This window comes from Balaenoptera physalus (genome assembly GCF_965194825.1).
Source record: "Balaenoptera physalus genome assembly, chromosome: 4".
In the NCBI taxonomy this organism is placed as follows: Eukaryota; Metazoa; Chordata; class Mammalia; order Artiodactyla; family Balaenopteridae; genus Balaenoptera; species Balaenoptera physalus.
In genome coordinates this window covers 140,593,755-140,614,922 of record NC_138891.1, presented here as the reverse complement: position 1 = coordinate 140,614,922, position 21,168 = coordinate 140,593,755, and the positions used below count along the sequence as shown (strand labels likewise).

Here is a 21,168-nt window from a genome sequence, read left to right as displayed (position 1 = left end):
ACAGAATTGAAAGATGAAATAGAAATACCAATAATTATAGTTGAAGATATCAATACTCTTTTCTCAGTAAGTGATAGAACAAGTAGAACAGTAAGAACAGAAAACCTGAACAGCACTATCAAACAACTTGACCAAACTGACATCTATAGAACACTTCACCCAACAACAGCAGAATACCTTTTGTTTTCAAATGTACATGGAATGTTTACAAAATAAACTCTATGCTGGATGATAAAACATTTTAAATGTCTGTACATTTAAAAAGATTACTATCATATATAGCATGCCCTTTGATGACAATGGAAATAACTTTAGGAATCTACAACAGACAAAATTTGAGAAATCCTAATATATGGGGAAACTAAACACACTTCTAACTAACTTATGAGTCAAAGAAGAGATCACAAGGAAAATTAGAAAATGCATCAAACAATGAAACAGAGAACACAACATATTCAAATTCGTGGGATGTAGCTAAAGCAGTGGTTATATGGAAAATTTATAGCTTTAAAAGCTTATGTTATAAAAGAAGGCAGTTCTAAAATCAGTGAACTAAGCTTCCAACTTAGGAAGCTAAAAATGAAGAGAAAATTAAATACTGAGTAAGTAGAAGGAAGGCAATAATAAAGATCAGTAGGGAAATCAATAAAATACAACATGGAAAAACAATAGAAAAAAACAAAAAAACCAAATGCGGGTTCTTTGCAAAGATCAATAAAATTGACAAACCTTTATCTGGATTGAGAGAAGACACAAATTACCAATTAGGAATGAAAGAGGGAACATCACTACAGATCTTAAAAACATTAAGTGGGTAACAAGAAAATATTACAAACAATCTGCTCTGAAATTTAAAACACATTAATGAAAGAAATTAAAGAAGACCTAAATAAAATGGAGGGATATACCATGTTCATGGTCTGAAAGATCCTGGGTACCCTCTCACCATCTTACCTGGGGGCCTTGACAGAAGACAAGTTCATTTCTTGCTCATGTTACAGTCCTGTGTGGGTTGGGGGAGGGGAGGGAAGACTCTGCTTCACCGGGTGACTCAGGGACCAGCTTCTTCCATCTTGTAGCTCCTCCTTCCTCTAGACCCTCAGAGTCCTTTCCTTTCATCTGGAAGGTGCATGAAGAGCAAACTTGGAGAATTGTGCAGGGATTTTTTTATGACTACATTAGATTTTGCTATACAAATCACCCTGCACTTAGTGCTGCCGTTACCACTGCAGGTGGTGATTCTGAACAGCGTCGTGGTTCCCGCCACACCCCGCAGTGGGGATGTGTGGATGGTATTTCAGCTTTAGGTTTCCCCAGGGCTTGGGAAGCCCCACTCGGATTGCTTGTCATCCTCTCCAACCAGCAAAATGAGCATATACCTCTTCCCCAAGTGGCAAAACCACTGGGAGTGATTCTCCCTTTTCTCTTGGTTGGGGGAATTCCCTCTGGGCTGCAGTTCTGAGGGGACCCTGTGGGCACCGTTGGGCTCCACCCTGCGGTGTCCGTTTAGCACACGGTTCTGGCACCTTGGTGACCCTCTCTCTGTGCGCCCCCTCAGTGCTCCTCTGATCCTTACAGCAACATTCGAGATCTTTCTCTGGTGTGTCTGGAAGTTCCCTTCCTTCAGCTTTTAGTGAAGGTTACTAAAATGCATGCATTTTCTAGTGAAACTTAACCAAAGTGAAGCACTGCTTGGGGCCAGTTTTTTTCTTTAGACTTTAAGCAACAAAGAAGCGGGATGGTTTCCAAGACCTCAGCCCAGGGCAATTTGGTATGTGTGCCTTTTCTGTGACTTCCTCCCTCCAGCCCTTTCTGTGCGGGCAGCCCCTGGCCTCCACAGCGGGAGAAGTGATTCACCATCTCCCTCCGGGCACAGGGATGATGGAGCAAATTGACTTCAGGGACCAGGCTGATCACCACAGCTCTGTTCATCCGTTACCGCCAAGAGGTGAAGTTCAGAAGTCAGCCTGACCTCTTCTACCCCTAGGTCACAGCAAACTGATTGCCTCTTCCCCTCCCATACTACCTAAAGTAACATCTATCTAAAACCCTGCTGTAGGCTGAAATTCTGGGCCCCCTACACCCTGCCAAATTCATGTGTTGAAGTCTTGACCTCCCGTACCTACAAATGTAACTCTATTTGGAGACACGGGCCTATAAAGAGATGATTAGGTTAAAATGAGATCCTGTGGATGGGCCCTAATCCAACTTGACTGGTGTCCTTACGAGAAGAGGAGAGTAGGACATGGACACACACGGAGGAAAGATCACGTGAGGACACAGGGAGAAGACAGCCGTCTACACGCCGAGGAGAAACCAACCCTGCTGACACCTTGACCTTGGGCTTCCAGCCTGAAGAACTGTGAGAAGACAAACGCCTGTCCTTTAACTCCCCAGCCTGAGGCATTGTGTTATGGCGGCTGGAATAGCCTGAGACCCCTCCCTACCCAGTCGTTCTCTATCACGCCACCCCTCTTCATTTTTCACGATGACTCCACTCACTGCCTGGAATTTATTACTTGTTTACTTGCTTGTGGCCCCCTGGCCCTCCTGAGGGTTCATGAAGGTAGAGACCCAGTCTGCACTGCCCACCTCCAGACCCCACGACCCAGGACGGCGCCCGCGCATGCTCAGCTCACAGAGTTGCCAGATGCGTAGACCGCTCGCTCACCGTGGAGGCTTCGCTTTGCGGCTGGCAGCCAGTTTATTTTAAAGCAAACGAAATCTTGTAATTACTCTGGTTGCGGAGAAGTACATCCTGGCCCAGGCCAGTCCTGGAAGGCCCTGCAGGTCCTGGGGTTGAGAAAGGAAGCAGGACAAACGCACTCTCCCCAGCTTTTAACGGCGAGCAGGGTTCGAGCTCTCAGAACCCCAGCTCCCGCCCGCTTAGCAGCCTTGGCCGCCAGCTGAAGGGCAGACGGAGGATGCTGGGACATCCAAGCGCTAAGCGTGTGAGGTTTCGGGAGCCTCTGTGTGTGTGTGTGTGTGTGTGTGTGCGTGTGTGTGTGCGCGCGCGCGCGCGTGTGTGCGTGTGTGTGTGCGCGCGCCTGTGTGTGTGTGCGCCTGTGTGTGTGTGTGTGTGCGTGTGCGCCTGTGTGTGTGTGTGCATGTGCGTGTTGGACACGTGGGGTATGAAACAATAGAGATAGAAACAAAAATGTTTTAGACGTAATTACCCAACGAATCAAAATTGGGCTCCGCTAGGGTTTGGCTTTATGTCCAATCAGGATGGCTTGCTGTATGAAAGTGTAAAAATAAATATTTATCCGAAGTCTGTACTCCCAGCCACGGAATGCAGCATGTCGTGCAGACGTCACCCTGGATGTGCTGCTTAATTAACGCGGGGCTACCCTCGCTTGGAATTTGTCTGACCCTTGCAGCTACCACGTGGCGCTAGCGGAGCTCGTGAAGATTCAGCGGTCCCGAACAGAAGCCACTGGTCACATGTGGCCCTTTACAGTGAAATGAAGGAGAGGAGAAGTTCAGTTCCTCGGCTGCTCTGGTCACATTGCCCATGCTCAGCAGCCTCATGGGGTTACTGCGCGGTGGAAACAGAGAACATTTCCGGGATTACAGAAAGTTCTATTACCTTTGGGTAGAGAGAAGCAGGCTGGCAGGGATCGCTCTGGGGACGTGGAATGGGTTTGGAGGGGAGTGGTCTTCAGTCTGGAAAGATCCCCAAAGGGGTGTTGAGACCCTCGGGAAAGCTGGTTGGTTGCCTGTCTGCTGGCCCTTTGTCATCAGCCAATAGCAGAAAGACCTGCTTTAGCTGAGAGTCTACGATGAGCCCAGCTCCTGGTATTCCAGATATATTTAACGCTTGTAACAATTCTCTAAGGTAAGTGTTTCCTCATTTTTATGATTGAGAAAACTGCAGATCAGAGAAGTAACTTGTCCATCACCAACTAGCAGGTGACAGAGTCAGGATGTAAACTTGGGTTTAGTTAGTCCTGCGCAAACGCTTTTTCTGTGGTATCTTTCTGCTTTCTTGGAAACCTGGGCTCTGGTAGAACCCAGGGGAGGAAGAGGGTGAATGCACTCACTCTCTGGGCTCCCCTCCCCTCCATCAGGGTACCTCAAAGACCCCTGGTCTCCCTCCTAGCTGGTCGAAGCCAGCCGGCTCTGAAGTGTGCACGTTGCTTTCCCGAGGGTCCTTGTCGTGATGTCTGAGCATCTTCCTGCATCTCCAGGCAGGTACCTAGAGACAGCCACCTATAGTACAGTTGATAATGGTGTTAATGAAGCACATTGGCATTGCGGTTCCTGCAGAGGGAGGACCATGCCCGCTGGGGCACCTGCAGTGCTGCTCACGGATGGTGGGGCTCGGTAGAGGGGGCTCGCCCATGAGGCCCTGACGTCCTCACGGGGGGAAGGAGGACTTGCAAGGAGAGCGCAGGCCCTGGATTTTCTGACCTCACTTTTCCTGCTCATGAAATGAGAAGAGAACCAAGGCATGCGGCCCTCCAATCCACAAATTATGTACTTTTCAATCACCTTATAAATTCAGTGGGTTAGAATGTTTTCTGTATGTATATCTCTTTAAAAATACTTTTATATAAATAGGGATTTAAAATCTAACTTTATTAGAAAAGCCTATTTTTCATTTTTAGTGCTTTTTTGGGGGGTTTATGCCCTTAATTATCATATGCAATTGGCACACAAATGCAGCCTTCATTAGGCAAAGCCAAATGAGTGGTAATACAAGACATTTCAGGGACACATGGGGGAGATTCTAGGATCCCAAACCTTAGACACAGAACAGATGCTGTCTTTTCACGAAGTGCAAGTCTGACTTGTGAAAGTCCTCTTTTAGCCACACTGGGGAGGGAATGAGACTTGAGGCCGGAGTGGCCAGAGCAGCACCCCCTTCCCCTGTATAGAAAGTGCACAGATCATAAACCTACGGCCACAAGTGGACACATTCTTGTGAACACCCAGGTCAAATACAAGGACGTTGCCCCAAAATGGCGTTCCACTAGCAATCTTATCTGTCTCTAAAAATGCTTTTGACTAAAATTATATTTTATCTGATACATATTTTTTAACTTTCACCTACTACCTTTATTTATTTATTTAAATTTTGGCTGCATTGGGTCTTCATTGCTTCCCGCGGGCTTTCTCTAGTTGTGGCGAGCGGGGGCTACTCTTCGTTGTGGTGCACGGGCTTCTCATTGCGGTGGCTTCTCTTGTTGTGGAGCACAGGCTCTAGGCGCGCAGGCTTCAGTAGTTGTGGCACGCAGGCTCAGTAGTTGTGGCACACGGACTCAGTAGTTGTGGCTCATGGGCTCTAGAGCGCAGGCTCAGTAGTTGTGGCGCACGGGCTTAGTTGCTCCGTGGCATGTGGGATCTTCCCGGACCAGGGCTTAAACCCATGTCCCCTGCATTGGCAGGCGGATTCTTAACCACTGCACCACCAGGGAAGTCCTTCACCCACTACTTTTATTTATTTATATTTTTATTTTCCTCCAGTTTTACCGAGATCTCGTTGACATACAACACATGTAAGTTCAAGGTGTACAATGTGATGATTTCTGCATGTATATATTGCAAATAATTACCACAAAAATTGTTAGTCAACCCATCTATCCCCTCACTTGTTACACTTTTGTGTGTGTGTGTGTGTAGTGAGAATATTTACAATCTGGTCTCTTAGCAACTTTCAAGTATATCATACAGTATTGTTCATTAGAGTCACCGTGTGTAAATTTGATCCCAGAATGTATGCATCTTAAAGCTGGGAGTTTGTACTCTTTGACCAACATTTCCTATTTCTCCCAACCTCAGCCCCTGGTGATCACTGTTTTACTCGCTATTTCTCTGAGTTTGGCTTTTTTGATACCACATAAAAGTGAGAACATACAGCATTTGTCTTTTTCTTTCTGACTTATTTCGCTTAGCATAATGCCCTCAAGGTCCATTCATACTTTTGCAAAAGGCAAAATTCCCTTCTGTTTCAAGGCTGAATTATATTATTTCATCTGATATTAATTAGTGGCATTCACTCTCTTTTGGTTAGTATTTGCTTAGTGTTTGTATATAAATATATATTTTCCCTGCATCTCTTGTAAATTGGATTAAAAAAAAATGGACGGCCTTTTAAGTGAGACATTTACTGCATTTACACCTAATGTACTTGTTATATTTGGATTATTTCTGCCATCTTATTTTGTGCTGTCCGTGTTCTCTCTCTCTCTCTCTTTTTTTTTTTTTTGCCTTTTTTGGGATCTAATGAGTTTTTCCTTATATCGTTCCATTTTTTCCCCATTCACTGGTTTGTAAATTATACTGTCTGTTTTTATTCTTTTAGTGGTTACTTTAGAAATTACAACATAAAAAATTAAGTTATTGTTTAAAATTTATGAAAACCTTTACTCTTCTCCTAGGTGATACACAGATCTTAGGAAATGTTCAGCCTATTCCTGCTCCTGACTTATGTGACTATCAAATGGGGTTTTAGGTCTACCTGTACAAATTAAAAAAACCCAGTGGTTATTATTACTACCAATTTATATAACTGATGGTCACTGAAATCTCCCCACTCATTTAACACTTTCTTTGTCCTCCAATCCTGTTGCATTCTTTAGACCTCTTATCTGAAATCACACCCCTTCTACGTGAACTATATTCCTATAAATTCCCTTTCACGAGGATTTATTGGGAGGGAAAACCATTCGTCTGCTTCATTTCTACCATGAGAGGTCTCAACTTAGCGCTTAATGCTTAATGCTTTTATGGGCTTATTGCTTTTAAATATCCTTTGCTTTCATTTGAATGGGTTCTTGGAAGGAGGAAAATAACTGTATCTTGTTTTACACAGAACTTTCTGTATGTATTTCCCCATAAATATTTTGAATGTTATCATCATAAAGATATTTACAAAGAATAAAGGACACATCACTTCACTTGGCACACAGATACCATTCAATAAAATCTTGTTGAATGAAGAAATTAATGAAGCAAACTATCCTGGACCACCTTCTGGAAACTCATTGCCATTGAACAATTTCCCCCAAAGACCTTCTAAAGTGTAAGGGAAAAGTGATTGTTAAGGAAATATGCAGTATATAATTTCCTACTATTTTTAGTTAAAATGTATGCAACAGCTATGTTTCATGTGCTGTGTGTTTATTTTAACTTAATTGCCTCTGTGTAGTCAGAAAACACTTTACTGATGCTCTCTCAATTACAAAATGTTTCCACAGACGTTTTCCACATGCTTTCCACATCAGCCTAGGGAGCTAGGCGACAGTTCTTAACACTATCTTATGAGTAATTAAACAGAAGTTTGGGGAGACCGCGGGGCTTGGTCTACATTGCCCAAGAGCTCACAGAGCCAAGCCCTCTGATTTCTAGCTCAAAGCCTTTCCACAGTGTTCTGTCCTCAGCCCAGTAGCCTTATGCCCACCCATCAGCCCTGCAGGCTAATTGTGCTACTTTGAGTGATGTTGGACAGTTACTCTTCCTGCACCTCTTCTTTTGTGACGTAGGGTTGGTCATATCTATTTCTTTGTTGCAGGCTTCTCAGTCAGGAAGACAAACCTTGCCCATTATTCTATGGTTCCAGAAGAGAGGCCGCATTGATCCAGGTGATGATCCAGGGACAGGCCAGTAAAACCTTCTGCCTGTCCTTCACCTGCCACCTTAAAAAGGTGAGGACCACAACATGCAGCTCATGAAACGCAGCGGTTGCATACATTGTGACTGAAAATAGTGGGACATTATGGCAAACACGCACACTGCCCTCTATTGCTAACACTATGTTTTGTCCTGCGTTATCGCTCAGAGAGGTATATGGAGGTTCCTGGAGGGCCTTTACCAAGCCATCGAAATATTTTCATCAAAAAATCATGGAGCTCAGTGAAACTTGATGATAAAGGATTTCTAATTTCTCCCCTTTTATCCCTTAGGACAGTGGTTCCCCATGGCAGCCCTATTCACAATAGCCAAGACATGGAAACAACCTAAATGTTCATTGACAAATGAATGGATAAAGTAGATGTGGTACATATACACAATGGAATATTACTCAGCCATAAAAAAGAATGAACTAATGCCATTGACAGCAACATGGATGGACCTAGAGATGATCATACTAAGTGAAGTAAGTTAGACAGAGAAAGACAAATGTCATATGATATCACTTATATGTGGAATCTAAAAAAATGATACAAATAAACTTATTTACAGAACAGAAATAGAGTCACAGACACAGAAAACAAACTGATGGTTACCAAAGGGGAAAGGGGGTGGAGGAGATAAATTAGGAGTTTGGGATTAACAAATACACACTACTATATATAAAATGAACAACAAGGACCTACTCTATAGCACAGGGAACTACATTCAATATCTTGTAATAACCTATAATGGAAAAGAATCTGAAAAAATACACACATACAATACATATATACACATATACATATATATATAACTGAATCTCTTTGCTGTACACCTGAAAGGAACACAACATTGTACATTAACTGTACTTCAATAAAAAAATGGTTAAGAGACAACAAAACAAAGAACAGGGGTTCCCAAACTTTGCTGCCTTTAGAATCACCCAGGGAGCTTTTCAAATGCTTGATGCCCAAGCCACACACCACACTGTTTACATTCGTTTCTGGAGGTGAGACCCAGGTATCGTTACTTTCTACAACTCCCAGAAGATGCCCACAGGCAGCCGGGTTGGAGAACCAGCGTGGTCTTCGGGCCAGCATCACCAGCATCACCCAGGAACTTGTTAGACATGGAAATTCTCAGGCTCACCTCAGACCCACTGAGTCAGACACCCCGGGGTCGGGCCCAGCAGCCTGTGTTTTAACACACCTTCCAGATGATTCTGAAGCTTGTTCACACCTGGGAACCCCCCCACCCCCCCTCCGCAGAGCATCCCAAACACTCAACTTCAACCATGTGGGGGATCTTGTCGAAATGCAGATTCAGACTCTGGGTTCAGGGGTCGCGGGCTGGGGAGGGTCGGGGGCTGTGGTCCTGCCTCTCTCATAAGCTCCCAGGGCTGCAGCTTCTGCTGGTGGGCGGACTCAGCTGAGCGTGGCGTCCCAGCGACACTGGCATAGAGCAGATGCTCAGTTAAGTCCCTGGTGAATAGGATAAATATTTGGTGAAGATGAGGATTAAGTGCCATAGGGGTGACTACCCGTCATTCACAGGGCAAAAATGACCACAGTTAGGGAGTTTGGGGTTGACATGTACACGCTGCTATATTTTAAATGGATAACCCCAAAGGACCTACTGTCTAGCACAGGGAACTCTGCTCAATAGTATGTAATAACCTAAATGGGAAAAGAATTTGAAAAAGAATAGATACATGTATATGGATAACTGAATCACTTTGCTGTACACCTGAAACTAACACAGCATTGTTAATCAGCTGTACTCCAATATAAAATAAAAAGTTAAAAACAAACAAAAAACAACAAACAAACAAACAAAATGACCACAGTGAACGGTCTTTGCACAGTCTTAAAAATCGCTGCAAATGTTTTGAACAGCAGTCTGTCCTTACAGCAAACAATCCAGCAGGTAAGTTATGTGGGCTGGAAGGAATTTACACTTTAAATCCCTCAGGCATTTGCAGCTCCCTTATTTGTGGGGAATGTTAAAAAAAAACACACAAAAAACAGCTGGGATGGAGGTGTGAGGCCTTCTTCACCATGTCAGCAGTCCACATTTTCTAAAGTTGTCCTGGGAACGCCATTGTGACTCTTTGATGACATTGTTGTTAAATCAAATTTCTCCTTACTTAGAGGTGGTGCTGTATCTGCCCGCCTCCTTCAGGAGTACAAGAGCGTTAACCGGGGGTGAAAATATCTTCCTGCAGATTGTACAAATCAGGCAGCTGTGTCGGTTTCCAGAGGTTAACGTCCTGACATAGTTAAGTAAAAGTTGGTCACCAGGGGGCAGTATTGCCCCACAAAGATTCTTCACTTCGGCTGCTGAACCTGGAACTGGTCACCTGCTCCTTTTAAATAGTCTATGTATCAGTAATACTCTTTGTTCTTCTTTCTTCGAAGACCCGGAAGCAATCAAAAACATGCCCCCCAAATCTGTAGGCAACAGACCTTTATAAAAACGTCTGTTGACTGTTTAAAAAAATATTTTTAAGGACTTTTTTTCTCTTGAAATTTTTATGCGACTCCAGCTCATTATTACCAAAGATGAAAAAGTGATCCTTTCCTGGAAGACGCTGTTCTTTATCAGCAGTGCTGGAACATCCAGCCCCGGAGACATGAATATTCTTAAGATTCAGGAATTTTTGTTCCCGAGGAGAAATTGATCTGTGAGGAAGCCTGTTGGCTGAGAAACTCAAGAATGAGTTATTTTGGATGTTTCAGTTGCTGCCTCAGTTTCTTCTGCAGGGCAACGGTCACTAGGGAATGGGACAGCCGAGGGGTCTCCCAGAACACGATGTCCTTGTCCACCGTCGCCTGTTCCAAACTGAGCCCCGTCACATCCCCCTCGATGCTGGTCTGCATGGGTCTCAGATGGTGCCATTTATCAAAACTCAAAGTGCATGGATTTCTGCACTGTCCCTTTTTGAGACGTCTGACCTAGGAGTTGCTGGAACGCGAGGCGTTTTCTTCCTTCCTGGACCCCGGGGCTGCGTGTGCTGTTTTGCCGGCCCGTTAACGAGGCTTCCTCTTCGATTAATTGCGTGCCCCGCCCGGCCACATCTCCAGAGGCCAGCTTCTCCCCGCCCCCGCCGAGATTGTTTCCATATGTGACCCCACATGCTCCCGCGGCCACCTCTGAAGAGGCTGGCTCCCAGCTGCCCCCTCGGGAACCATAAATTGTCTGTGTCTGCTGGGCTTCCTTCCAGGCAGCTCTGCACCCCACACGGGGCTCTGCTTTCGAGCCATCAATGTGGGTTTTCTTTGGAGTGGCGGCAGACTCAACAGGCCGGATCCACGGTGACATGGAAGGTGACAGTTTCCGTGTTCTCTCTGGTGGTTTCCATTTGGCCTGCTGGGAGCTCTCTTCTTTGTCTGAGGCCACGGCAGGATTTCAATAGGGGCTTGATATTGTTTAACGGACACTGATGTGATGCCCGGCCCAGTCCTGGGCCCGCCCTTTGGGAGCCTGCAGCCCAGTGGGCTAATCCATCCATCACAGAACTATGGCCAGCATGGAGAGTCCCAAGAGTTCAGATCTCCCTGCGAAGGGAGTCCTGGGTCCCCTTGGACTCACGTGGTCACGAGGCTGTTGTCTGGGAGCTGTCTGGTCTCTTGGGTCTGTTCCAGCCTGGATCCCAGCTCTCGTCCACAAAACCCAGGGCCGTCCTCGGCCACCAAGATGAGGGGGTTGGCCAAGGGAGACGGGGTGCCGGTGGACTCAGGCGGGTTGTTTCCCAGCCCTTCCGCCTGGGGAGGGCATTGGTGGGTTCTGTGAATTCACACCAGGGTGGAGAGAAGGCAGGTTGCAGCTCGTGTCAGATGCAAGCACATCTGGCTGCTCGTATCAGAACACCTGATGGCAGAGGTGGAAGCAAACAGGGATGAATAGTCATAAACATTTATTTTCAATAAATAGAGTTTATTTTTTTGAGCACATTTAGGTTCACAGTAAAATCGAGCAGAAAGTACAGAAGTCTTCCATCTACCCCCTGCTCCCACACATGCAGCCTCCTTCACTATCGCCACCCCCCAGCAGAGGGGGACATTTTACAATTGATGAACCTGCATTGAAATGGCATCATCGCCCAGACTCCATAGTTTACATTAGGGTTCACTCTGGGTGCTGTACATTCCGTGGGTTTGGACCAATGTACAGTGACATGTATCCACCACTGTAGAATCATATAGAGGGGTGGAGTCAAGATGGGGCATGGGAGGATGCGGAATTTGTGTCTCTCCACAACTAGGGCACCTTCCGGATGCTGGTGGGGGACCTCAATGCCCAAGGAGACGGGAGGAACCCCCGAGCAACTGGGTAGGACGTGGGGGGGCGGGAGGGGGGACAAGAAGTGGAGGCTGGACAGGACCAGCACCCCTGAGGGGTGGCTGGGAGAAGGGAGGGGTTCCCACTCCTGGAGGGACCCTCGGGGGCTTGAAGGATCGGGGGGAGTGCGCCTAGCATTTTCCCTGCCCAGTCGGGCTCTGGGAAGCCTGCTGGGCTCCTGGGCCGGGTCCTCCCCACTCTGAGGCCCCCTCCGGGCCATGTGGGTCCTAGGACCATGGGAGGGAGGGAGGAAAAATGAGAAAGAGAAATTAAGGAAACAATCCCATTGACCATTGCAACAAAAAGAATAAAATACCCAGGAATAAATCTACCTAAGGAGGCAAAAGACTTGTACTCAGAAAACTATAAAACACTGATGAAAGAAATCAAAGATGACATAAACAGATGGAGAAATATACCATGTTCGTGGATTGGAAGAATCAATATTGTGAAAATGACTATACTACCCAAAGCAATCTACAGATTCAATGCGATCCCTATCAAACTACCAATGGCATTCTTCACAGAATTAGAACAAAAAATTTCACAATTTGTATGGAAACACAAAAGACTGCGAATAGCCAAAGCAGTCTTGAGAAAGAAAAATGGAGCTGGAGGAATCAGACTCCCTGACTTGAGACTACACTACAAAGCTACAGTAATCAAGACAATATGGTACTGGCACAAAAACAGAAATATAGATCAATGGAACAGGATAGAAAGCCCAGAGATAAACCCACGCACATATGGTCACCTAATTTATGACAAAGGAGGCAAGAACATACAATGATGAAAAGACAGCCTCTTCAATAAGTGGTGCTGGGAAAACTGGACAGCTGCATTTTACATTTTTCAGTAAAAGAATGAAATTAGAACACTACCTAACACCATACATAAAAATAAACTCAAAATGGATTAAAGACCTAAATGTAAGGCTGGACACTATAAAACTCTTAGAGGAAAACATAGGAAAAACACTCTTTGACATAAACCACAGCAAGATCTTTTTTGACCCACCTCTTAGAGTAATGGAAATAAAAACAAAAATAAACAAATGGGACCTAATGAAACTTAAAAGCTTTTGCACAGCAAAGGAAACCATACACAACACGAAAAGACAACCCTCAGAATGGAAGAAAATATTTGTAAACAAAGCAATGGACGAAGAATTAATCTCCAAATATATAAACAGCTCATGGAGGTCAATATCAAAAAACCAAACAACCCAATTAAAAAATGGGCAGAAGACCTAAATAGACATTTCACCAAAGAAGACATACAGATGGCCAAGAGGCACATGAAAAGATGCTCAACATCACTAATTGTTAGAGAAATGCAAATCAAAACTACAATGAGGTAACACCTCATACCAGTCAGAATGGCCATCATCAAAAAATCTACAAACAGTAAATGCTGGAGAGGGTGTGGAGAAAAGGGAACCCTCTTGCACTGTTGGTGGGAATGTAAACTGATACAAGCACTACGGAAAACAGTATGGAGGAGGTTCCTTAAAAAACTAAAAATAGAACTACCATACAACCCAGCAATCCCACTACTGGGCATATACCCTGAGAAAAGCATAATTCAAAATGACACATTTACCCCAATGTTCATTGTGGCACTATTTATAATAGCCAGGACATGGAAAAAACCTGAATGTCCAATGACAGATGAATGGATAAAGAAGATGCAGTACATATATACAATGGAATATTACTTAGCCATAAAAAGGAACGAAACTGGGTCATTTGTAGAGATGTGGATGGACCTAGAGTCTGTCAGACAGAGTGAAGTAAGTCAGAAAGAAAAAACCAAATATCAGATATTGACGCATGTATGTGGAATCTAGAAAAGTGAACAGTTGAACTTATTTGCAGAGCAGGAATAGAGACATAGACGTAGAGAACAGACATGTGGAGGGCGGGGAAGGGGAGGGTGGGACGAATTGGGAGATTAGGTTTGACATAAATACACTACCATGTGTAAAATAGCTAGCTAGTGGGAACCTGCTATATAGCACAGGGAGCTCAGCTCGGTGCTCTGTGATGACCTAGATGGGTGGGATGAGGGGGGTGGGAGGGAGGTCCATCCAAGAGGGAGAGGATATAGGTATACATATAGCTGATTCACTTCATTGTACAGCCGAAACCAACACAACATTGTAAAGCAATTATACTCTGATAAAAAAAAGAGAATCACATAGAATAGAATTTTCAGTACCTAAAAATCCTCTGTGCTCCACCTCTTCATGCCTCCCTCCCCCTAGACCCTGGAGACTAATCTCTTTACTGTCTTCATAGTTTGGCCTTTTCCAGCACATCATGAGTTGGAATGGTGCAGTGTGCAGACTTTTCAGATTGACTTCTTTCGCTCAGTAATAAGCAACACGCATGTCTTTTTGTGGCGTGATAGTGCATTTCTTCTTAGCCTGATTAATGGAATAGTCCTGTTTATCAAGAGGTCTGAGTGGGTTGGTCGTGGGCTGCTGCAGGGGCTCAGGGACCCATGTTACTCTTTTGGCTCTGCCCTTGCAGCCTGTTGCCTTGGCCACTCGTGGTTGCAGAGGCAGTTGCGTCTCCAGAAAGTACCTCCAGGACAGAGGCCAGAGGAAGAGGGAAAGAAAAGGGGGAAGGGTGTTGGCAGCCAAGGCTGCACCCTTTTTGCTGGAAAACAACAGATTTCCTAGAAGCCCCTGGAGGGAATGTCCCCTTACATCTCACTGGCCAGAACCAGGTCACGTGGCCACATCTGGACATCAGAGTGGAAAGAAATTGCCAAGACGGGTCTAGACCCATCATGGCTCCCCCAGCACTGGGCAGGGGCTTGCTGAAGACACGGGGGGTTGTTAGCAGAGAAGTGTGTGAGTGTGAGTGTGTGAGTGTGTGTGTGTTGAATGGATGCTGGGGGGTAATAGAAGGGGTCTGTTGCCACAAACTCAATAAACAGGCCCTTTACGTGGCGGGGAAAGGCGGCCCTTCCTCCCCTGGTGGGTGCTGTCAGAGGTGGGTGCTGTCATGTCGGGACATAGAGGAGGTTTAGGGCTCAGCTTGTGGGAAGGAGGCTGTTTGAGGGTAACTGTCACATGAATGGTGTAGGTATAGTTTGGAGGGGGAAGGAGTCACTTAGCTCAGAGAACTGATGAGGGAGGAGATGTCTGATCTAGGCTTTGAAGGATGGATAGCATTTTTACAAAGTAGCTGTTTTATTATAGAAGAGCATCGCAGATTGCTAATTGTCCTTTACTGGCCACTGTCCCATCTTCTGCAGTAATGATACCCCCAGTTTTGGGGCTACCTAAGGACTACCTTTCCCAGCTTCCCTTGAAGCTGGGTGTGGCCAGGGGGAGGAAGCATTAGATGCAACTCCCAGGAGTGACACCCTTCCCTTTTTTCTCTTCTACCAGCAGGCAGGTGGCCATGGTGGTACTTAGCCAGTTTGGATGCCATGGCTGAAGCCACCCCCAGGACTGATGGAGCAATGAGACAGAGGGACCCGACACCCAGACCGGATGTGACAGAAAAGAAAAGTCTTTCTTGTTTAAACCAGTATTAACGTGGCTACAGCTCTGGTAAAGCTATGAGCCTATGTCGTAATTTAAAATAATAAGCTTTTAGTGTCTCTTGAAAGCTAACTTTAATCACACTTAACCAAATCAATGCTTACCTAGCCTTGCATTGTTAAGCAACAATGTACAGCCTCCTTTTTTTAAAAAGGAGTTTTCTGCATTACGGTAGGTTGATGGTCCAGTTTGCTCTTGGGTCTGAATCTCCCTGTGGTGTGTCAGCCTATCTGACAAGTGTAGCAGCATATGATTTGGAAATATCAGTTGATGTTTTCCTTTTTGCCCTCTGATCCTTCACTCAGGTGAGGTTTTTTTTTGTCTCAGGGAAGGGAGGGGACTGCAGAAAGGAAAAACTGGAGTCGGGTCTGGGCCAACCCTGGGGGGCATCAGAAAGGACTCCTCTGTACAGACCACTGAGTGGGAGCAGGTGGGAGAGACCCGGACAGAAAGCCAGGCCCTGGGGGCCTTGGGCCGGGGAGAGGGGCCTGACTCAGCAAGATGGGTGGACCTGAGGCCACCTCAGCAGGGGCAAGCATGGACAGATGACCCCCCCTGAGCCCCTCTCCAACACCAGGGAACCATGAACTTCTCCTTGAACTCAGCTGCAACTCAGGAAAGTCAGGGGACCCGGATTCGATTGGTGGAAATTATGCTGAGCTACAGAGAAATGAACAGAGTTACACCTGCATTTATCAACAGATATTTGTATCTACTACACAAGCCTTTATGGACATCAGTTCTGGGCCTGGCAAAATAATGAGTATTGCAGATGCAAAAACTGTCACAGACACAGAGATGCAGGAGACATTGGTCTCTTCTTTCCATCCTTTTATTCTCCACTCACTGGTCTCTTCTCTCCATCCTTTTATTCTCCGCTCACTGGTCTCTTCTCTCCATCCTTTTATTCTCCACTCAAGCCACCAGGGCCTAAGGTGGCCATGCTTGAAGATCTCATGCTACTTGATGTCTGAAGAATGCTGGGCTATTATACTATTATCAGGAGTGTAGAATCTGTAGAACTAAATTATGGGGTTCCTTTGCCGGCGGCAATTTTTCAAAGTAGTTTTTTGCTAGCAGCTACCCACTTTGGATAGTTTGCTTTGCCCAGAGTAGGGGGTGCGCTAAATATTTGCTAAAGGAAAAGAAGGAAACTCTGTTTCTTTATGATTTCCCAAACGATTTAGCCTCTGTTTGAGAGGCAGGTGACTTTATTTGAGTGAATACTATTGGCACAATCATTATTTTCTATTGGAAGTAAACACTCAGCAAAAGAGTGACCTATGAGGGTAAACAACCCAGAGCACATAAAGTCATGCCCTGTTCAAGTAAGGCTGAGAACTCAGAACTGGAATAAACGGTATCAGTGACTACATGTGAATAATGCTGATTTTGCACCAAAAAAGAGCTTCCCATGAAATTTTATTGCTTATCTTAGAACCACACTAAGAATTGTATAATAAAGGGTGAAAATAATTTGCTGAAATCCTACTTCTTCCCCTTAAAAAGTCACTGATTAGCAAAATTGTGAACAAATAGCTTTTCAAGCAAGTCAGCAGCAAAATAGTTTACATAAACAAATTACATTAGTAGTGAAGAAAAATTCCCCCAAATGGGATGCTTGGCCATAATAATGAGTTATTTTAGGAGAAAATGTGAATGGGATTTTATGTAATCTTGGAAGGGGGGAGGTCTTCCATGACATGACACAAATCATGACACAATTCAGAAGCTGTACAGGAAAATATTGATACATTTGACTTCATGCAATTTGAAAGATTTTGTTACGTCAAGAGTACCATAAACAAATTTAAAATATCAACCAAAAAGTAACCATCAAATTAAAATATGAAGCTGATCTTCAACCCAGCAATTTTCCATTGCTAAGAAAAATATTTGCAACCTAATGTGGGTGGGCTGATAGCCAGTGTCCTGTGAAATCTGTATTCTTTCTTCCATTGCCGTGGAATACTAGGGAGGCCTCAGTAGGACTCTAGAATGGTGCCCACAATCCCTGATGTTCACGCCCTGGCATAGTCTCCTCCCCTTGAGTGTGGGCAGGGCATGCAACTTGTTTCTAACCATAGAATATGGCAAAGGTAGCAGGACACACATGCTTGTGTGCACGTGATGATGTATGTAAGTTTGCACCACCTATCTTGCTGGAGTCTCTCTCTCTTTTGTTGGCTTTGAGGAAATCCCTTACGACAAAGAATTGAACGTGGCTCCTAGGAACTGAGGGAAGCTTCTGATGGGGTAGTTAGCAAGAAACTGAAGCCTTCAGTTCTACAGCTGCAAGGAGCTGTATTCTGCCATCAACCAGAAGCAGATCTTTCCCTAGTCCAGACTCAGAGGAGACTGCAGCCCTAGCCAACACCTTAATTGCAACCTTGCAAAGGACCCAGTTGAGCTGTGCCCAAGCTCCTGACCCGCAGGAACTGCGAGCTAAGAAATGTTTAGTTTTGAGATACTAAATCAATGGCAACATTATTAGGCATAATAGATAGCTAATGCAAGCCCAACTATACTGCATCTCCCAGGCTCCCTTGCAGTTAGATGTTGCCATATGACTAAGCTCTAATCCACAGAATGTGAACAGAGGACATACAAATGGCCAATAAGCACACGAAAACATGCTCAACATCACTAATCTTTAGGTCATTAGGGAAATGCAAACTAAAATCACAAAGAGATTCCACCTTGTACCCATTAAGATGGCTACTATAAAAAAAATAACCAGTGTTGGCGAGGATATGGAGAAACTGGAACCCTTGTACACTGTTGGAGGGAATGTAAAGTTGTGTAGCCTCCGAGGAAAACAGTTTGGCAGCTCCTCCAAAAATTAAACATAACATTACTATATGATCCAGCAATTCCATTTCTGAGTATATACCTGAAAGAGTTCAAGGCAGGGTCTTGAAGAGATATTTGTACACTCGTGTTCATAGCAGCATTATTTATTCACAGTAGCTAAAGTGTAGAGTCAACCCGCGTATCCACAGACAGAAGAATGGATAAGCAAACTGGGGTCTATACACACGATGGAATGTTATTCAACTTTAAAAAGGAAGGAAGGAAATTCTGACACATGCTACAACCTTGATGAACCTTGATGACCTAATGCTAAGGGAAATAAGGCAGTCCCCAAAGAGACAAATGCTGTATGATTCCACTTATATGAGGCATCTAAAGTAGTCAGATTTATAGAGACAGAAAGTAGAATGGTGGGTGCCAGGGGACGAGTGAGAAGTTGTTGTTTAATGGGGACAGAGTTTCAGTTTTGCAGGATGAAAAGAGTTCTGGAGATGGATGGTGGTGATGCTTGCACAGCAATGTGAATGGACTTAATGCCACTGAACCGAATACTTAAAAATGGTTAATATGGTAAGTTTTATATGTATAAAAAGTTGAAAAAAAGCAAGTTGCAAAAACAGTATGTAGCACAACCCCAATTTATAAAAATATGTATGCTTGTTTGTTGTATACATAAAGAATTTCTGAAAGAATACACAAAAAAAACGACAGTAGGGAGGTTGGGAAATCAGATGAAGGGGAGACCAACTTTTGTACACTTTCTGGTGCTGTTTGGAATTTTAGTTTATGACGTACATGTCTTACTTTTAAAATTTAAAACAAATTATTAATGAGTAGATTGGATTTTCTCCTACATTGATTCCTTAAATTACTCTGGGGCCAGCCCTTGAGGATTATACTGATTCCTTATGTTGGTTTCTGCTGAGATGTTTGGAGCTGTTGGGCTTTGGTTTCTTCTACAAAACTGTTTTCCAAAGGGTAATACTTAATTCTTCAACAGCAGAACAGCCAGAATAAATTTTGAAACTTTGTTGGATTGTATTTGAATGATGTGAATCAACAAATAAAGGTTACTGAAAGAGGCTTCAGTGTTTCTAAAACACAAAATAGAGCCACTATCGAGACAGCATTTGGCAAAAAATGAACACACACAATTCCTCACATGTAGAGACCATGTCTTCTACGTTTTTTGTGTCTTCCATGGCATCCAGTAAATTCTATGTAGTATTAAGTTAAATGCTTAATAACTCCATGGTGGGTGGAAACAATTTTCATGGCGATGCCACTGCACCTGGGGGGACCTTCCCCTGCGGGGGTGAAGGGCCCAGCGAGGGGGCTGAAGTCCTCCAGACCCTCGTTTCATCCACCTGGGAGGGAGCAGCGGGTCTGAGCGCCCGCTTGAGTGTTGGGAGTACAGCAGGGGAGGGACTGCAGAGCCAAGGGCTGCCCGGGCTCGACTTCCACAGGTGAGCGCTGCGTAGTTTCCGCCAGCGACTGGGTTTACGCCCTGATGTGTGCGGTGTGAGTGTAGCTGCTTCACGGGCTCACCAATACTTAGTGTTCCTCCTATGAGCATTCGGGGGGGAGTGTATGATTTTAGGTTGCATTTTTCAATGACTGATGACGTTTGGCCTCTTTTCAAATGCTTTACTTTTATAATTCGAAAAAAATGTAAAGATGTGTGTGCATGTGTGTGAAAGGATGAGTTATAAATATTTAAAAGGGTGGAGCCACAAAATTGCAGGTGTGTGGAGCACATCCGGCTGCCTTGGTGGCCCGGCCAGCACGTCGAAGGGGCAGTCCCAGCCCCCAGTCCTCCTAGGAAACATGGTGCCTTCCTCTGTATCCCAGGCCCCCCCACCCCTTCACGACGCCAAGCGCTGGCGTTCCCTTTCCACCAGAGTTGGGAAATAGTGCCACAGAGGAGCCTCTAGATGGCGCTGCACCCTGGAGATTTGTTCGGCAGGGCCCTTGCTGTCCCATCCGAGGGTGCATCGTGACCTGACTTTGACCTGTTTTGCAAGCTGAGCCCTGCCAGCACCTGGGTTCAGAAACTCTGCGGGAGGTGTCCTACGGGCCGGGGGTGTGTGCACATGCACGTGGGGTGCGTGGTGTGTGGGTGGTGTGTGTGCTGTATGTGGTGTGTGTGTCGGAGTGGGCGGGGAGGGGAAGGCATGCTGTGTTCCAGAAGGACAGTGGGTTCTTGCTGGAGATTAGGAAGTAGAGCCAGAATCTCTTAGAAGACAACAGTTCATCCGAAGGACACACACACACACACACACACACACACACACACACACACACACACACAAAAGGCACAAAGAGATAGACAGCGTAAAGCAAGTGTCCCTTACACTGTGCCCCCAGCCTCTGCTTGTCCCTTTCCTGCAGTGGAAAGGAACACAGTGAAACAAGTGTATGTAACATGTGTGTGCGCACATGCGCGTGCCCGCAAGCTCATGGTGGTGGGACAGGGTCTTACCTGGACCCCAGGAGCAGCTCCTTATGCCTGGGCTCCTGTCAGGTCTGCAGCCCTCAAGCTGTAGATGGTTTCCTTCCGCCACAAGGGATGGGGAAGTTCTGGAAGGTCAGGATCCCCTGCCCCCCACTCACACGTAGGCACGCACATTGGTTTCCTTTGTGTCCGTTCCAAGGTTGGCTATTTACAGATTTGGGCAGATTTGGGCACAGCCCCTCTAAAAGGGATTCCCACCCCCCTTGAAATGGTGTTTCTTAGCATTGTTTCCTTTTCCTTTGTTAATGCTTTTTCAAATGGAAAAATACCATAAATATACTCAGACAAAAAATCATATCTTGCCCTCAAATTATCTGAGGAA

General features: G+C 45.1%; 1 long non-coding RNA gene across 1 annotated transcript in view; it reads left to right on the top strand.

Moving 5' to 3' along the window:
- The first annotated feature begins 3,059 nt into the window (after positions 1-3,059).
- LOC309659296 overlaps positions 3,060-21,168 on the top strand; it is a 54,080-nt gene continuing 35,971 nt past the window's right edge. Inside the window, exon 1 of the long non-coding RNA XR_014262722.1 lies at positions 3,060-7,649. This is a non-coding gene — a long non-coding RNA (uncharacterized lncRNA). The remainder of the gene's footprint in view (positions 7,650-21,168) is intronic.